The following is an 18,741-nucleotide window of genomic DNA, read 5'->3' on the forward strand; positions in this document are numbered from 1 at the left end:
TCACAATAACAAATAAGTCAGGTAATTTACATGATAATACGTCTGCTAAAATAAACATCGTCTACATTGTTTATTTTACACAGATCATATATCTATGGATATGAATTTCATGGGATTTCAAAGTGTATCTACTTCTCAAAGAGACCACAAGTTATTAATAAAAATCAGCAAACTCAGTAATGCTGTTAAGTTAGAAAAGGTTGAATTCATTTAAAGTTTTTTAAAGTAATTTATAGTCCAAAACAATTTTCTGATAAATATTTTGTTTTTACCGACTATACTCATTGCACACTTAAAATTCTTCACGTTTTCATGTACACATGTGTGTTTGTATGTTACTGTCCAGGTTTATGTGTGCATAAGCTGAGTGACAGACGCAGTGGGGGTATCTGTGGCAGTGTGTCAGGGATGTAAACCCAGACTGACCTGGTCTTCTATTACCCTCCAGCTCTGTCAGCACACAAACATACACCTGCAGAGAGACATGTTAAAAAGCATAAAAATAAAAGCATGTTATGCTTTTATTTTTCTGTTACTGATGAAGCTTCCTGTGCACTCACACTAAGACTGGTAGATCGCTGCTACTTCACCAAGATGATGCTGGTGTGATTATAATTAAGATAAAAAAGCAGCGGACACGGATCGTTTATCAGGGTTTTAACCAGGGAAGTATTATCAGAAAGATTTATATTTTATTGGCATTTTCAAGCACCTCTGAATGCAGGAATAGAAAAACAGACATTTAGCTGTAGAAGTATAATTAATTCACAGTCTTTAAGTGTACAGTGGATTGTAAGGGTTACTAAAAAATTGTTAGCATTTTCTTGTATTAAAACTAAAAATATTTGCTTACTGCACGATGTCATTGGTCCTATTAGACAAATTTTGAGTACTTGTGGGTAGATTACAATACCTTATGATCTAGATCTTGTGATCTCTGATTTGGAGTGTTTTAGTTAGATGGATACTCCTGTAGTCATCGATGCAACTATGTCACCCTGGTACCAAAGTAAAAACATCAAATGAGTCTATGGTGTTTCCTCTCTTAGAACAAACTTGATGTTATCCTTACTTTCCTTAAGAAACTCAAACTTAAGAAAGTCCTTCCAGGACTCAAACAGCCCTTTCCTGAAAGTGTTTTTCTGAATGGAATCAGACACTAAAGAGAAGCTGCAATTTAAATCCCAGCTTCTGATTATTGTTATTATTATTAAGATATATATATATATATATTTTTTTTTTAATCTAAAGTGAGAAACTAATCACAGTACCATCAAATACAAAATTTGTACCTTCAATAGAGAATCTGGTAACAGCCAGAAATCCAAAAACGACTGTCGTGAAAGTTAATTTAGTCACATGTACTTACATAAAAGTGATGTTTATTATTGAGTGCTAAAAAATATACTTGTTTGATTTTTGAGAGTGTTAGAATAAATGTAACTGTACTTATTTGTTGGTAAACATATTTGCAATAATTATATTACAGTTATACCTTCTTTCTACTCTTAAATTATTTATACCTTTAAAAAAAAAATCATAATTCTCAGGTTTTCATATTCAAGCTGTAAAATGTAATTTTGAACATGAAATATTAATAAATTAATAAACTATTTTAGGTTTCATAGATAAAGTCTTTTTTGTCTATAAACTGAGTGGATGTTAATACATTAACTTTACACAGTCCAAAAACACAGTAGCAGTGTTGGAGACAGCTAATACATTCAGTGCCTCCATAATGTGGCTGTGGCTCACAAGCGAGTTAAAAGTGCTTAGACACAGAAAAAAATGAATGTGTGTGTGAATAGGTGAATGAGGATTATAGTAAGAAAGTGCTTTGAGTCCTCAAGTAATCCTGAAAGGAACTAGATAAGTATCGGTCTATTTACCTTAAACTTAGCGACGTAAGCCATTAATCTAGGAGGTTATACAGACCTACATGTGCACACATGATTTGCAATGCCATTCATTTAGGTGCGGTGAACAGGCAATCTTAATCCACTTATCCAAACTGTTTAGCTTCTGACGCTTCTGATATATATGCAAATCATATGTATAATATATGTAAAATCATGAGTTGTAAAACAAACCTTTAAATGTTAATGGTAACTGAGTGAAGGACTTTTGAAAGTACACACACATAATAAAACACTATACTTTGATAATACTTTGTGATAGGATAAATGAAGAAAAATGAAATCAAAATGGCACGGTGGTTAGCACTGTTGCCGCACAGCAAGAAGGTCCTGAGTTCAATTCCACCATCAGGCCGGGGTCTTTCTGTGTGGAGTTTGCATGTTCTCCCCGTGTTTGCGTGGGTTCCCTCCGGGTACTCCGGCTTCCTCCCACCGTCCAAAGACATGCAGTTTGTGGGAATAGGTTAATTGGATAATCCAAATTGCCACTAGGTGTGAATGTGCGAGTGAATGTGAGTGCGAATGGTTGTCTGTCCCTGTGTGTTGGCCCTGCGACAGACTGGCGACCTGTCCAGGGTGTACCCCGCCTCTCGCCCTATGACAGCTGGGATAGGCTCCAGCGCCCCCCGCGACCCTGAAAAGGATAAGCGGAAGCGAATGGATGGATGGATGGAAATCAAAATGTTTTTGTCTTTAAATATTTAAATACACAGTTTAATCAGAATTTATACAAACAGGAGCTTCTGGCAGAAAAAGTGTAAGTAGGCAGAAGAAAATGAACTCTACACTGAGCCCTGCCCGATATACAGTGGTAAATATATGTGTAAGTGTGTGTGTATGTGTGTTAATTTGATGTGTCTATAAACAAGCTGAAGTCAAAGAAAGTTTAAGTGGACAAACTGTACAGCAATCAAAAGCAGTTATGGAACATCTGACATGTCTTTTCATCTGAAATAGTCAAGGTGGGGAAAAAAGAATCTACACGAACAGCCCAGTGACTGTTGCTTGTGTGCATACTTGAATCAAATTAAAATGAAGGTCTGGTAGCTTTTCCCCAAACAGTCTCTGTATTTGCGGGCATCCGACTTGGTAAGAACACGACACAACAAACATTAGGTGAGCAAGGCAAAAGAATAAGAATCGTGCGAATATTTACTGTCGCTAAATACATGTCTTACGGATCTTTATAAGAAAATGAAAAAGAGAGGAAAAAATTAGCTTTGGTTTTAGGTTATGCGGGCCAAATGACAGAACACCATTATGTGAACCTTCTCTAGAATTAAAGTGCGTTGGGTTATCTGTCACAGTTCACTTCTACTGCATGGCAATGAACCTGAGCCAATCAATGATTAGACCGGTCATATGTTGATGAATACCAGAGAGGCATTCAGTTCATTGGTATTAGGTTTAACTCTATCTGTCAGCCTATCTTTCACACTCTTCACCCTGATGCGCGGTTTAAATTAGTCATAATCATAACACTCTTAGGTCTACATGTTTTTATAAAGGTATGGAACATTTTTCCCCACTCTCCTATAGCCTCCCAGTGCTGTCTCACCCCAGTTCAATGTTTAGTGTATCTATGTGATGATACTTTGTCCTAATTTACACAATAGCACAAAAGAATTAGGAAAAGTATAATTAACTTTTCTGAAAATTGCTCCTCACTGATGTAACCAATAGTTTGCTCAAGTTTGATAAAACTTTACTAAAAATGATATTCTCCAGCTGTTTTAAGAAGAAATTATTATACTTTTAATACTGATTTTTGATACAGATGGATCATTGCTAAATAAATGTCTATTTGAAAGGATCATTTCGGTAAATACAGCAACAAAGGCAACAGTCCCAGTTTACTAAACCTTATGTATAGAACTGTGTGAGTCTATAAAGACATATGCATAAGCTTTAGTTTGATTGCACTGACACGTCCTCCTTTAAACATATGGGAAACCATGGGTTAATATCTCTGCATAAACACACATGTATATTCTCACGTGTGTGCCTGACAAAATGAAAGGCGGCGAGTGGAGAAGGGTTCAGTACGGGCCAGACCTCTAGCCCTAATCAGGTTACATGATTAATGAGGGGGGGAAATGGGCTCATGTTGTATTAAGAAAATGTGTGTTTGAACCCAAAGCGGCGGGTATCAGCAGCCTAATGCATCAGCCATCGACTGGACACCTGAGATCCACGGTCTGCTGTGCTGTTAGCTCGGTCCCAGTGGAGAGACGCTGCATTGATTCTCCTAAAACTCCCTCACTTTCCCCCTGTTTCTCTTTTTATCCTGTTCTTCTTCTATCATTTATGTCCTTCTTTGTCTTTCTTGGATTAAGTTCACACCTCCTTTGTTTTCATTTAATTATCACTTTTTTCCTTCTTCACTTTTTAGTCTCTGCTATTTCAGTTGCTTCATCTGTCTTCCTCTTCTTTCCTTACTGCCTTTCTCCACTTCACTAACAGCTTTACTAGGTTTGCACACACCGCACAATAGCATCAGTGTTTTCTGTGTCTGTTTTTTGCCTCTGAATGATTTAGGTTCATTTCTGGCATGGACCGATGACCAACACTCAGCCCTCGCAACCCAAACACTGAAGTCATTTAATCTGTGCGACTTGCTGCACCACAAGCTTGTCTGATATATTAGCTATGCTGCATGCCTCATCCAATAAGGATTAGGTCCACTCAGTAAGTGTGTGAAATACAGCGTAAGGGCAAAAACAACAGGTCGACTTGAAAAAAAATATATATACTGAACAGTTTTGTATCAAAAAAAGATTTACTTTGAAACAGGGCAGCGGTTTTACCTCAGCAAATAGAAAAATTACATTTAGTCTGCTACTGGTTGGTGACAGTGGCCATTGTATTAATGGTGAAAGCCAATTAGACAGATTTTTGATGATGGCGGTATCTTGCATTCTCTGGGGAGGTGAGTTGTTATGTGCACAGTAGCTGTAGCACATACACAGGAGCTGATGAGTGATTAGTCTGGATTTAAACACAAACACAGCTAAACCGTAGCTTTTCTCATTTTACCCTAAAACAATATTCAGCTTTCTGTCTTATCAACAGCTTCAACTGTGGCACACTAAGTTGTAGAGTTACATTAATAATCAATAGAAAATATTATTATGCAGTTTTTCAGGCATGGCTGTATTTAAGTGGCTGCTGAGTTTATTAGAGAGTGGGAATGTGGCTGTGGATAGGATAAGGCTGAAGGGTCAAGAGGTCAACAGTAGCGTAAAGTGTTGTTTTGGCAGCATGAGGTGTTTTCCCAAAGTGAAAAGTAATAATGTTTAGCAATATAAACAGTGGAGGAACATGGTCTGAAATCAGGATGCAAAGATGTTACGCTGACAAAGTCGACTTTTTTTCTCTTTGTGGTATAATTTTCTCAGAGTTTACTCCCTGGGTCATTTTCTTGGTGAATATGCCATATTTATGAATAATCAAAGAACAGTCTGTTTGCTCTCCTCAACTGAACCATCAGCTACAATGAGAAAAGTTTACTCTGAAAAGTTCAGTTACTGAGTCTAACAAAGGAGAAGTATAACGCGTTCATTAAAACAAAATAACCCCGGGCTCAGAGAATCAAAGCAATAAAGCAAACTGGATAAATAAATACATGAATGAAATGAAGATCATGGAATCGAGTCAGAGAAATGTTGAGGAGACCGCAAGAAACCCTTGAGATATGGAAACAAACCTGCAATATATAGACAAACGATTAGCGTACCATGTCATCAGTAAAGATGATTCATTGTTGTAGCGTTGCATCCTGAAGTGCGCACATGTGTGCGCACATGCACAGTATATGTAAACAAGCATACAAACACAAGAGCAGAGTACAAGCCCAAACGGTCCAAGCACACAGACACATGCAGACTCCCACTATGGATTCTGTGAAGACAGCAGGGAAAATATCTGTGTTTTGAAAGTATTACCAGTCATATTTTCATATTTCTTTCCCCCTGCTGTTATAATTTTCTTCCCTGTCAAACAAATCAAAACGCCAAGACCAAACGGAGGCTGAAGGAGCAGCTCAGATTTTCCACTGTCAGGTTCACAAATGCGCTGCTCTTACAAACAGGCTCTGTGCAAGGAGACATGACCTGTGTGTGTGTTTGTGGATTTGTGCACTGTGTGTGTGTTAAGTGTGCCCTTGTGTTGCTTTTCACGTCCGTGAAGAACAGTACAGTTCATTCTGTTTAATCTGCATCTAAAACGCGTAAATATTACTCTCGCAAATAATCATCAAAGCATTATTTTGTAATTTAAAACTAATAATAATTTGATTTGGAAAGACAAATCACAAACAGGACAAATTACACAGGTTACCTATTTCAACATATACTCTTTCAATGTAATGACATTTATTAAGCTGTTATTAGCTATTGTCAACATGTCATCGATAATACTGAGTTTAAAAAGCTATGACTGATGCACAGTTTAATCCTGTGGGAGCCTTTGTATGATGTGGTAGAAATGTAGTTTAGACTTCATGACAAGTGATTGTGTCTGGGCCCCAGATGTTAAACCACTTCAATACCGAACCGGATCGGTTTTTATTCTGAAGTGCATTTTTCAGCCCGTTCGGTTACGTCAAGTAAATAATTTGAGTAAAATATTCAAGATACAGTTTATATAAATGTAAACAGAATGGAAAAAAGTGAGTTATCCTGTAAATTACAACAATTGTAATTCACGTTAATGCAAGCGAGACTAAATCTATAGTCTCTATATATAGATCTATATATAGTAATCTATTCATGTCTCTCTCCACAGTGTGTAGAGTAAAAACTCTGGATGATGAAGCAACAGTGCATTTCATTTCCCAAACAGGATGGCCGGGGTGATCTGCTGCCTTCTGGTTACATTTCCCCTCAGAGCGTCATCCGTCATCGCAGGGTCAGGGGTCGGGAGATTCATCAAAACAGTTTGTGCAGTGTGAGGTACACAAAGGAGCCTCTCAGGATTAGAGATGGCTTGCTGTGTTTATGGCTGTCTACATTAAGGTCTATCCCGTCATCACACTACCCGGCTTGGTGTGAAGTCATCATCCATTCTGATGGGTTGACATGAAAAACCATCATATACACAACTGTCTTATTGCATTCCCTGTTTCTGCTGCTCTGCAAATATGAGAGTAGGAAATATTAATCGAGATCAAAATGATAGTTTTCAATGCCTTCGTGGAATTTAATAGATGGAGGTTCAACCTGTGGCAAAAAATTATAGAAGCCTAGTGCGCATTCCTAAAAAGATGAACTAAAAAAAAAAGTTATTATTCTACAAAGCTCTTGCATATCTTTTAGACTCCCTGAAGCAACATTTTTCCTTCTGTTTATAAGACTTTAAACCTCTTTCAACTCTTCTGTCATTGGAAAAAGTACCAAAAAAAAAAAAAGACATTTACAGCTAAATATTTCTATTTGGGCTTTTCTGACATGATGAAATCGCCATAAACAAATGTTCAAATCCCACTTTAATACCATCAGCGGTTTAGGTTGTGTATTTCCTGTGGAATCAAAGGTAACGTGGCAGTGATGCTCTTGTTTTCTTCTTTGGCTGAGATATGTAGTCACATGGCATTTATAAACACAGTACAACTGATGCCTATTATGTTTGACATGTGTTGATTGCTGGACAGCTAGCGTGGGAGAAGAACTCGCCGGAAGCATTTGAGTGTCCTATTTTTGCACATTATTTTATTTAACATGGTGTCTTTCCGAGTCTGTGCCAGAACGAGAGTTGCCAAAGCTATCTCCATGATAAATCTGGGACTTTGACACATATGCTGCCCAGCAGAGAAAAATCTTACATTGACAAAATGGAGTCCATATATCTCTCTGCCTAAAGAGCGTGCTGGCTCCATTAGCTGGTGTTTGGACACCTGCAGGGGCTCGGGACTCAACGAGGAGGGCTGTCAACGAGGGGCTTTGGTAAATCGAGAGATTATCCAAACAGTGGGACACTGGCTAATAAAAACAAGCCCCCCATTCACTGCATTAGTGCTGCATTAGCGCGGAGGGTATGGAGAATGGGGACCTGTGGGTCCGAGAGATGCACAGTCCAAAGCTGTTAAAGGGCTCTTCTGTAAATAATTAGTGATTTATTGCAGGTTGTATTTATTAGATTAGTGATTGGAGTGTTTCCTTGTTTGAAATATGTGAGGCGTGTGTAGTTCTGACATATACATTTTTACTTTGTATTTAAATATTGGAAGGATGACATCATGCACTGTAGGTGAATTTAATACACGCAAGATTAATTTATTTATTTAAGCAATTCTCAAATGGCTCATTAATAGTTGGAAAAATGTAATGTGTATCTAGTACAATAAAGAACTTGCCAAATTAAATATTTATCACTTTTAAAAATGTCATTTATATCCCACAACATGGTTACTGAAGCTTGAAAAATATTTTTTTCAGACATAAAACCATTAGGATCGAGGTGCTTTAGATCATCATGTAATAAGAGGTGTAGTAAATATATATTATACAAATGCATGAGGTATTTTAAATAGTCACAAAATCTTTCTATGTAAAATACAGAGGTGAAAATGCAACTAGCTTGTTTAGTAGTCAGCAGAGTTTTCAGAGTGAGCATAACGTTCATCAGGAAGGCCTGAGAGTACAGTAAGCACAGTATATTCTCTGCAGCCGTAGAGCAGCTTCACTCAGGGTGTGTACACCGGTCATGGGCATAAACTTCAGTTTCTGGCCATGACATTTATTAACTCCTACAAATACGACAGCTGGTGCTTTTTTCTCTCAAGGCACGGAAAATGAAATCATCTAATTTCCTTTGCATAACCTTAGTTTTTTGTGAAGTTTCTCAGGGTGAATTAAGGGAAAAGTTTCAATGCATTAAATAATTTATTTACACAGTAAAATGCCCGTTTCCAGCAGTGACCAACACAGCGTAGGTGCTTTAACACACTGTAATCCATTTATACAGTCAGTTAATACATGGGCAAGGGGTTAAGGGTTTAATTTAAAGCAAATTAGATTGGTTAAAATAAATCAGCTTCATGTTTCTAACCATGTAGAGTTCTCACTTTCCTCATATTTAACTTTTATTTCTTTGGAGAACTTGTGCATAATATGAATTTTCTCTATAACACATACATAAATTACATCAATGTATTTGTTTATTTCAAGAATTGCAAATAATAACTTTGCATATATTGTATGGGAAGTTTTAATGCTAATAACTGTTAGCGAGACAGCGTAATGCCATTAGGGTATAATTGCTGGTCTCTGAGGTGGTAAGGACACTGCTGGCAATAACTCTCGCAGAGAGGGAATTTGCCTTTTATTAAAAACTGCTTTGGTGACTGGGAGTAGATTCATTTTCTGACTCTATTAGCACAGCAGATTGGGAATAAACTACTAAGGAGGAGCCACAAAATGCCTCAGGAAAATGTATTTGTGCATGCGAGTCTTGCTTTTTATCATAGCTCACAAATAAGTCTTCTCAGATTGACTGGTGTCATTTTCCTCAGCAGTGGCTCTCCTTTCACTGCAATGTGAAACCAGATAGCTTTTGTTTTGCTCCCTTCTTTTTCTGCAATATTTTCTTTTTCATTTTTATTTATTTAAACCAAATTCGAATCCTAATACGGGAGGTTTTAAAAGAAAGCTTAGTAAAAGGAAGGCGTCACCAAATTTCCGTACATGTGTGAATCTTAACGCTGTTATAACGGTGCGACCTTCGATGATCCTTTATTATACACACATACATATACAGTCATTTAAATTGAGGGAAGCAGACAGACCTCGGCTCATCTTCTCCATCCTCCCATCCTGCTTGGATTAGCACAAAGCCCATTTCAGCTTCCGTCCAACCACTCACCTCCCACCACTTTAGTGAGTTCTCTCCATTCACCAGCCTGTTTTTCCTTCAACCCATAATAATCCTCCCAAAAGCCTCTCTGTGTCTGTTTCCCAAGTCTTAGAGCAGAAACACAATGGCAGCGCAGCAGGATGTACAGGCGAGCAGAGGAGATCAGTCAGTTTGATAAATGCGGACACATCTGCGGGAGATTTTCACTGTAGATAAAATGAACTCTTACTGTTTTAAGCTGTTTTTTCTTTTCTTCCACATTTCCTGCCGCTGTGTGTTAAATATGTATCTGAACCGAGTCATTTTTTTGATGGTGTTGGGAATCGGGGTTGTTTGAGAAATACTAAACCTCCAAAATATTAAGAGAGAAACACATAGACAGGCCACAGTCTTGTTTCAGTCTTCTAGGAAACTGTGTTAAAGGCACTAACAGTAACCAGAATCAGTGGCTTCTAATAACACGGATCTAGGAACTGAAACTCAGAGTACACTGCACTTCAACAACAGTTCCAGGTAGATGCCAACAAACTAAAAGCTAGACCTTTAACAAAACACTTGTTGCATTGAGATTGTTTTGTTATGGCTCTTGGAACTACTAAAGGTTACCCAGCCATATAACACTGACAGCAGTCTACAATTCTTATCTCTAAAACATACGCCAGCTGCAAATCTGATATGGGAAAGAGGCATTACCATGCTTAATTTAACCTCATCAACGTGTCTGCTCATTTTTTTCTCCCACCCCCCCATCATTCCCTGTGACTGTACTGCGAAGGTGAATAATTTGTCAGTAATGCTGTGACAGTGGAGGTAGGAGCCTACTGGGGTTTAGGGACCAGACTGTGTGGTCCTATCGGGTTGCAGTATTGACCCGAAGTCTGACTTGTGAGATCAGAACGAGAACGGAATCCATAAAATGAAGGAAAAGCAGTCTCTGTGTGAGGGCAGAAATCTAAAAACATGAATCAATATATAAAAACCATCAGCTATATTTGAGTGAATACAAAACAACAACATGTTACCTAATCAATTAATAAGAAGCAATAATTTGTTATTTCTAAATCTGTGTGCAACATGAGTCTGTTGAAGAAAAACAAACACCTAACAATTCTCAGATTACAGTTTTTTGGTACTAGCAATTATTCTATCATAAATACTTCTGCATTATATGAAATCGAGACCACTTCTAACAGTTTTAAATGCTCTTCTTACAAAGGGAAGCTGGCAATAAACAAGACAGTTGGGCATTAATATTTATCAGCCAAATGAAAAGCCACTGAATCAGATTAAAAGTTCATCATTGTCCTGAAGGGATACTTCTTCGGAAGTAAATACAAAATGTAGACATCCTCCATATCCAACTGTTATTCCAATTGCAAAAAATTCCTTTTGATATTTTTAGGGTGATATATATTCTTAGTGTAATGCCATCAAATAGGTTTTATTATTTAGCTGAAAACAGAACTTGTTTCCACAACTTCACATTTAGTTTCAGAAGAGTTGGTGTATGTCTGATAGATTTATAGCACTGTAGCCTGATGTCCTTTAGATTTTTTATAACTGCTGCAAGAATGTGGTGCAAAATAGGTAATCACATACAATGAAACATGTACACATAACTTCTAACCTATGTGCAAAATATCTAGCATGACAGAATTCTGGTTTTGTCAAAGTGATGATGGACTCGCTCTGTTCTTCTGTAGACACTTGCTATCATTTGTGAGATTCGAACTACACTCGTGCAAGGGACAGGTGACAGATTATCTCTACTTGCTCATTCCATTTCTTCAAATTCAGACTGTTTCTGATGTCCACTCGGGCAGGCTTTCCCCCTGCACTGGGTAAGCTCTTCTGGCTCATGTCAAAGTAGAGTTTCTGCATTATAATGTTTTACATTTTCGTTCGGAGACTTTAAATTGCCTCAAAAGGTTAAAAAATTAAAAAAATGATTTCTACCTCACTTTTTTTTCTTCCTTTTTTGTGTTCAGGGGACAGGACTTTGTAAGGCGACTACTTTCCACATCGGGGGGCCAATCAGGAACAGATGGAAAAGGTGATGACCCCCCCCGGCATGCGAGAGCAACAGCGAAACTGCCACTCAAAATCCCAGCATGTGGACATGTGTGAGTGGAGATTTGTGTGTCAGAGGACGATGGGAGGTTGTGTTATGGCTCTGAGGGTGCTACAGCAAGAGGGGTCCCCGTACGAGTGAGTGACACTCCTCTAACATCTGTTCCATGGAAAACACACGCTCTCTTCCTCACTCTCAGTTCTCTGCTAACGATCTCCTTGGCTCGGTCTCTGTTGTTTCACTGTGTCTCGTCTACACACACACACACAGACACACACACATACAGAGTTAGATGATCTTTTCATTTTACAGTAAAGCCGAGAGGAATGGAGAAATTAGATTAGGGCAGAATAAGATACTCCATTTATGATGTGGCTCTTTGCAGGGTTCTCTGCATGGTTGACAGAGGAGGTTGCAGACGGCACTGATGCCTTCACCCTTTTCTTCTCCTTGCTCCCTCGCTGTTGTCCCCCCACCCGCCCCCCCACCCCCACCTCCAGTTCCTTGCTTGGCGATCAGGTTTCTCTCCGTCCATCAGTGCATAGGGAGAGGAGAAAAAAGGGGAGGAGGTGGGCTGTTCTGATCAATGGCAGGAAACCAGACGATGGGAAGGGAAGACGTGAAACAGATAGGCCCCATAACCTACCTACCTACCAGAATACCGCAATCACATCTCTCCCTCCATCTTTTATTTGCTCCCTTCTGTGTTCCTATCTGTAATACACAAAAACGCACACCCACGTAGCCCTGTGGAAAAACAGTCAAGACACTACACATACAAACACGCATCTGACCACAAACATGCTGCAAAAAAAAAAGAAACACACAGCAGCACGTAGCTTTAGACTGATATGCCAACATACATACACACACACACACACAACAGGGTGAACGGCTTATATTTACCTGTGCCTTATGGGAACATTACTAATAATATACGCAATTTGAATATATTTTACTTCCAGCCGTATGCAAATCTCAAACATATTGCTTACTTTCTCCAGGGGCCCATAAATTCCCACACACGGGCATGTGAGAGGCACACAAACACACACACAAACCTCAGTGAAGATATGTGTAATCAGGACAGAGAGACGGAGTGGCTGTCTGGTTCGACTTTATTAATTTGTGGTATTTTTATTACCGTTTATTGCCATCATTTTTATGGTGGACAACACCGCTGCTCACTCCTCGAGGCACTCATTAGCTGAATAAGTATTTGACAGTTATTTAATTATGCAGTATTAGATCCTTACAGAGTTATGAAACCAACACTGATAATACAATGAGAATAATGGAGACTTTTATTATGTACGTATATTGCAACACTGCGCTACACATCTCACGGCTTCTTATGGCAAGGATTTAATGAAATTACATTTTAACAGATTTAATGTGAGATACAAGTTCAACTGGGATGCATTGAGTGAATTCCTGTATGCATATGTGAGTAAATGAATGTGTTTTTGATCTTTTTAGTGCAGACTGCTGAGCTTTCTTGCCACTACATCTAACTCTTAACTCCTGTCAAAACATAGAGCTTTAAATTGAATTAAGACCGCATGCTGCAGTCCCTGCTATGATCCCCCCAACCGGCGCTTTTAACACCATACACTTCTGCAGAACACACACACATATTGATTCAGACCTTTTACGTGAATGTATACATAGGCATTGACACTAACACCAATATTAAATGTATACATATATTTGAATTAGTAATAACGAATGATTTTTGAGTGCTATATGTTGAGGCCAGATAAGCCTCGAAACTCGGTGACTGTAAAGACTTTATTTCAGTGTTCATAATCATGCCGATGGTTCTTGTCAGCTACAGTCTCAGGATTTTCAGTGCCCTTTTTAAGTGGTTAGTTAAATTGACCGGGACTCTCCCCCCTCCCAAAATATAGAAATAAAATAAAATTATTGAATAGTCTTGATCTTATTTTTTTTTCAATTGACATATTTTGGTATGAAACCTTACCATATATCTAAAATACAAATTTTACTGCCATATTATCATCAATATATTCCAATGATTTTATATATGTATTCAGGAGAAAATCAAAGTATTAGTGTCAAATCAAAGTCGGGGTGCATTTTGTTTTAATTACAGCTCATCTCACAGGCAACTAAAACCAATTCCTAATATGCAATAAGTAAAAGAATACCCCAAAAATGAAACGGCATACATATCAGGCAATAATTCACCACCACCCCCACTCAAAGCTCGTCTGTCTGCGTCTGTGTTTTGTCCACTGCAGTTTAGTTTATGTAACAAAAGTGCCGATGCTCTGTGTTTTATCCAAAGATTATGCTCCAATTTGTTCTGTGTGTTGTTGGCAGTTCAAGTTGCTCTATTAGAAATCATGCTAAAGCAATATTGTCTAAGTGAGATGGTCATTAATCATCAGGCTGACAAGAGCTCTGGACATTGTTGACGAGTAATGAGTGTGTTAGTAACCTTTAATACATTTGGGCTGCTGTTAGTCAGCTGGATAATTAGTACACACTGACGATGGTACAAATGTATTCTGTGTGCCATCAATTCTGGTGATTATGTGTCATTACTGAATTGAGGGGTGGAATAAAAGGCAGGAGTTTTGTTTCAGTTTTACAGTGTAGACATTTGTTGGCTTCCACGTCTTCTGAGCAGACTTTGTACCAGCAGCTACTTTCCCCCCATTAATTTCCTGTTAAATTTAAACATTTCTTGTTTAAAGAAAACACTCACTGCAACATTTTACTTTTAAAATACTTTGGGAAAAAATAGTAACGTGAGAATACATTCTCACTCAACATTGTTTTATTACTCAGTACGTTATTTATGAAGGTTTGTATCAGCTACATAAATTTATGAATGAACTGTTCTGGTCTGGCTCCCACAAATGAGACTTAAGTGGCGTGTGGGACATAACCTTTGCTTGGGGACCGTGCAGAAGGTTACTGCAGTGCGTGTGTGTGTATTTATGTGCACAGTGAGTATTGAGCAAAGGCCACTGCAATGCAACCTAACACCATCTCTTTGTCTGAGCCCCACAGGCTGCTAACCGGAGTGCCTCACTTTTTTCCACATTCAGCTCTTTAATAGTGTATACAATGTAAGTTGTAAATGGCCATAGCCTGGTAAAATTACATGAGCTTCATTTGCTTCTTTATGGTGGATAATTAAATAAAATCTAATTTGATCATTTAATTTAAATGTTTATATATTTATTTATCCGATGAGTTAATAATAATTCTTTTCCGATTCAATTACAACATATCTCGCTCAAAGTCAATTCAATGTTAATGCAAAGCAGAGCTTAAGGTGCTAAATATATTTTATCACTAACAATAAAATTCACAGGTTTAATGAGCTATACACAGTCCGTGAAAATAACAGGATATAAAGGTTAAGACCAGGAAACCTCTCACCTGTTTTGGTTTCTGCTCTGACATTTACAACGATTTTTAAACCACCTGTTGCTTGAGAGCAAAACAATAACAAAGTTATGAAATCAATAAATATAAATGGGGTGACGCACTGACACTGAAAGAATTGAAATACTGATAGTATGCCTTTTAATTTTCCCACACCGTAGTCAGGTTTGAGTTACAATATTCGCCATAAAACATTGGTGTGCGCGGCCACTAGTGTGTATGCACATGTGTTTCTATCCCTTTAGAGACATGATAATTGTTTGTTGTGATATTGTAATGAAACCCTCAGGCCCTCTTAAGCTAATCAGCCCCTCTCTCTCTCTTTGCAGATAGATCAGTTGTCAAGGCCGTGGGCAGGACAGCGCGGTGAAGCACAGCGTCTGCCTTTTGGCCTTCGGCTTGCGTGACACACATTCCCTGCCATTCTTGCCTAACACATCAGCATGCAGTCTGCTTATCAATCAGTCAGTCAGCTCCTTCATTCCAACCTCCAGCTGCTGTTTCTTGTCGCGCTGGAGGTGATGATACATGCGCAACATTTTAGGGCAATGCAGCTCAACTTTGCTGCCAACAGTTATACCGATGATATCTGAAGGGATTTTAAAAAATGATGTGCATGTCGGTTTGAGTAAACTCTAGTTAACACTTTTTTTTTATATACACCCCTGTGTGGCATTTTGGTGTAAAGAAAAACCAAAACAATTATGAATCAAAGCAATAAATGATTATTTATTTTTTAATTCAAACAAACAGCTTTGGTTTTTCATGTTGTGACAGAAAAAAAAGCCAGAAAATGGGTTAAAAAGCTGAACACAAATTATTAAATATTGACAATAAAATTAAAAATTGAGTTTCACATTATATATTTGTTTGAAGGACATTTTGATCTTTTTTTCTTTCTTCTTATCAGTACCAGAGTATACAAAACAAATGGAATTTTCCTTTTTTTTCCATTAAAAAAAAGAAAATTCCATGAAAAACGTCCATCCACCCATTCTCTTCCGCTTATCCTTATCAGGGTCTCGTTATAGGTTATAAGTTATACGCTGTTGTTCATATCTATGCACAAACTAACCTTTTGTTATTTTCAGGAAATGACTGCTTGTCCAGGATGCTGGAGGCATCCCTTGCAAATTTTACATACTTAGTTTGTTTTTGCTTCTGCATTTGTTTGCATGCAACAGTTTTTTATAGAATATAATGGAGACATTCAGTTTTATATGTCTGCCACAGACTACGTGCCTGATCTTGAACAGACAAACAAAAATGAAACTGTGACAACACAACGACAATAAGAGTCAATAAAACTCTTAAAAGACCTTTTACATGTTTAATGCAATCAGAGTATATAAATGTACATATGTAAATAATATACTAGAATGAACATGAAGTCTGGCTTCCTGAAATGCCTTAATGTTGTGTTAAAATGACACCTGCTGAGAACAGTTTAGAGATATATGGATTTACACAATGCCTTACTTACAAAACAGATGACTCTCCTGAGAATGAAGGGAAACCAAAACAAAAACAACACTAGTGTAAATTAACTCTCTGAGAGGATCTAGGTCTGAAGCATGCAGTGTAGCTTGGATAGTGTGTAGTACTCATTTGTCTGGTGATCATGCACATTATCAAGGTGATGATGACTCACTCCAGCATATGTGCACATATGTGTATACCTGTATTACTATCCAACAGTGGACAATGGGGTTGGTACACATTCACCAACAATGGTGTGCTGAAACAATCTTGTTCATTTGAATCTACAAGAGAAGTATCAGCACACGTGAGCGTTGAATATATTACTCAGCAGTGCTTCTATGGGTTGGATCACGGACCAACTCAAAAACACATTTTCACACATCCACATTGTTTGAATGGAGGCTACTTAATATTGCTCTTCAATCAGTTACACCATTTAAAAAATGTTAAAGCCTCATCACTAGTTTATGATGTAGCTAGCTTAAAATTCACATTTGCATAAACCAATGAGTCTTTGAAATATATTTTACAAATAGGAGAAAAGAGAAAAAGAGAAGAAAAGCTTGCTAGAAAAAAAAATCACTTTTATCTTCAAGCAACAGCTAAAATACAGTCATGAGACTTCTATTAAACAGCATGTTCACAGGAACAGGTGGATAATGCACTTGTGTCTTCAGTTTATGTGTGTGTTGATGCATTATGATGGAAAAATTTTAACATTTGATCTTCATGGACTGGCAAAAGGACTACCACCGTGATCAACTGGATGAATGGATGTTAACTCAATTGAACAGAACAAAGCCTAACCAATCAGTGAACACTAATCCTGAGCTAATGTTCTGCTGCCATGCTGGCTACAGTAGCGCTCAATACTGACACTGCTTTTATATTATTGTTATTGATTAATTAATTGTGAAATATCATAATTTAGCACTGATTTGACATCAACTAAGGGAAATATTGCAGTGGTTGTCTTTTTTCTGATTCTGTTGAGTGAGGTTTTCTGTCTAGCTTATTACTGTGCAGAAATATATATCCTTTTCTGCAGAGTTATTGTTTAATTTTGTGTGAATTTAGAACTTTAAAATTATATGACCTTGCCAGCAGTAATAAGGGTTCACCACTTGTCCTTGATATCAAGCTGATGTGTCATAATAAATGTCTCAATATTTTATACATTTTGTCTGCTTCCTGAATACAAGCCTGGTCATGTAACACTTTAAACAACAAAATGTTGACCAAACCGAGACAATGGTAATGGCAATATGGGCACCGGTGAAAGGAAATGTTTTGAGTTGAATGATCCAGACTCAGAAAAGATGTGTGCATTAGCACTGAAGATCATATATAGGCTGGGGTTAGTAGATAGTAGTATTTACAGTAAAATACTCTAATTTAAACTTTGTTCATTGGTACATATGCTATACCAACATTCAGCTCAAAATAAATGAATTTTATTGGAAATGGACCGGGGTTTTTTTTTTTAGTCTAATTACAGCTGCAACCATATGGATCACCATATGGACAAAATTACTTGGTCACACCTTTGAATTATCCAGGTGTTTTCAGTTCACTTCCATTGCCACATTTGCATAAAGTACTAAAGTAAAAGCCACACAGTCTGCTTTTACAAACATTTGTAAAAGAATGGATGATACTCAAAAAGGATACCACTGGTAAGTTTGTATAATCTTTTCCCTTCTAGATATTTCATGATGAACTGTAAGTGGTATTATTGGAAAGTGGAAGCATTTAGGAACCACAGGAACTCACAAAGTGACAGACCATGTAATGTTACAGTGTGGGACTTCGTGACATGGGTTTCCATGGTAGAGCAGTTATTGTAGATGTCATGTGTAGTGCTTTTGTTCACAAACTCTGTTTTTTTTCAGAAGTTTTTTTTTTTTTTTTTTTTTTTTTACAAAATTTAACCAGATTAAACTTTGACGCCTTTGATGACCGTTTACAATATTTTCTTACATTTATTAGAAAAATAAA

General features: G+C 37.6%; 1 long non-coding RNA gene across 1 annotated transcript in view; it reads left to right on the forward strand.

Annotated features, from left to right (window-relative positions):
- Positions 1 to 15,021, forward strand: part of LOC146505641 (uncharacterized) — a 40,848-nt gene extending 25,827 nt beyond the window's left edge. Inside the window, exon 3 of the long non-coding RNA XR_014877517.1 lies at positions 11,756 to 15,021. This is a non-coding gene — a long non-coding RNA (uncharacterized LOC146505641). The remainder of the gene's footprint in view (positions 1 to 11,755) is intronic.
- Positions 15,022 to 18,741: the final 3,720 nt, after the last annotated feature.

Source organism: Neolamprologus multifasciatus, chromosome 13 (genome assembly GCF_963576455.1).
Source record: "Neolamprologus multifasciatus chromosome 13, fNeoMul1.2, whole genome shotgun sequence".
NCBI classification, from domain to species: Eukaryota; Metazoa; Chordata; class Actinopteri; order Cichliformes; family Cichlidae; genus Neolamprologus; species Neolamprologus multifasciatus.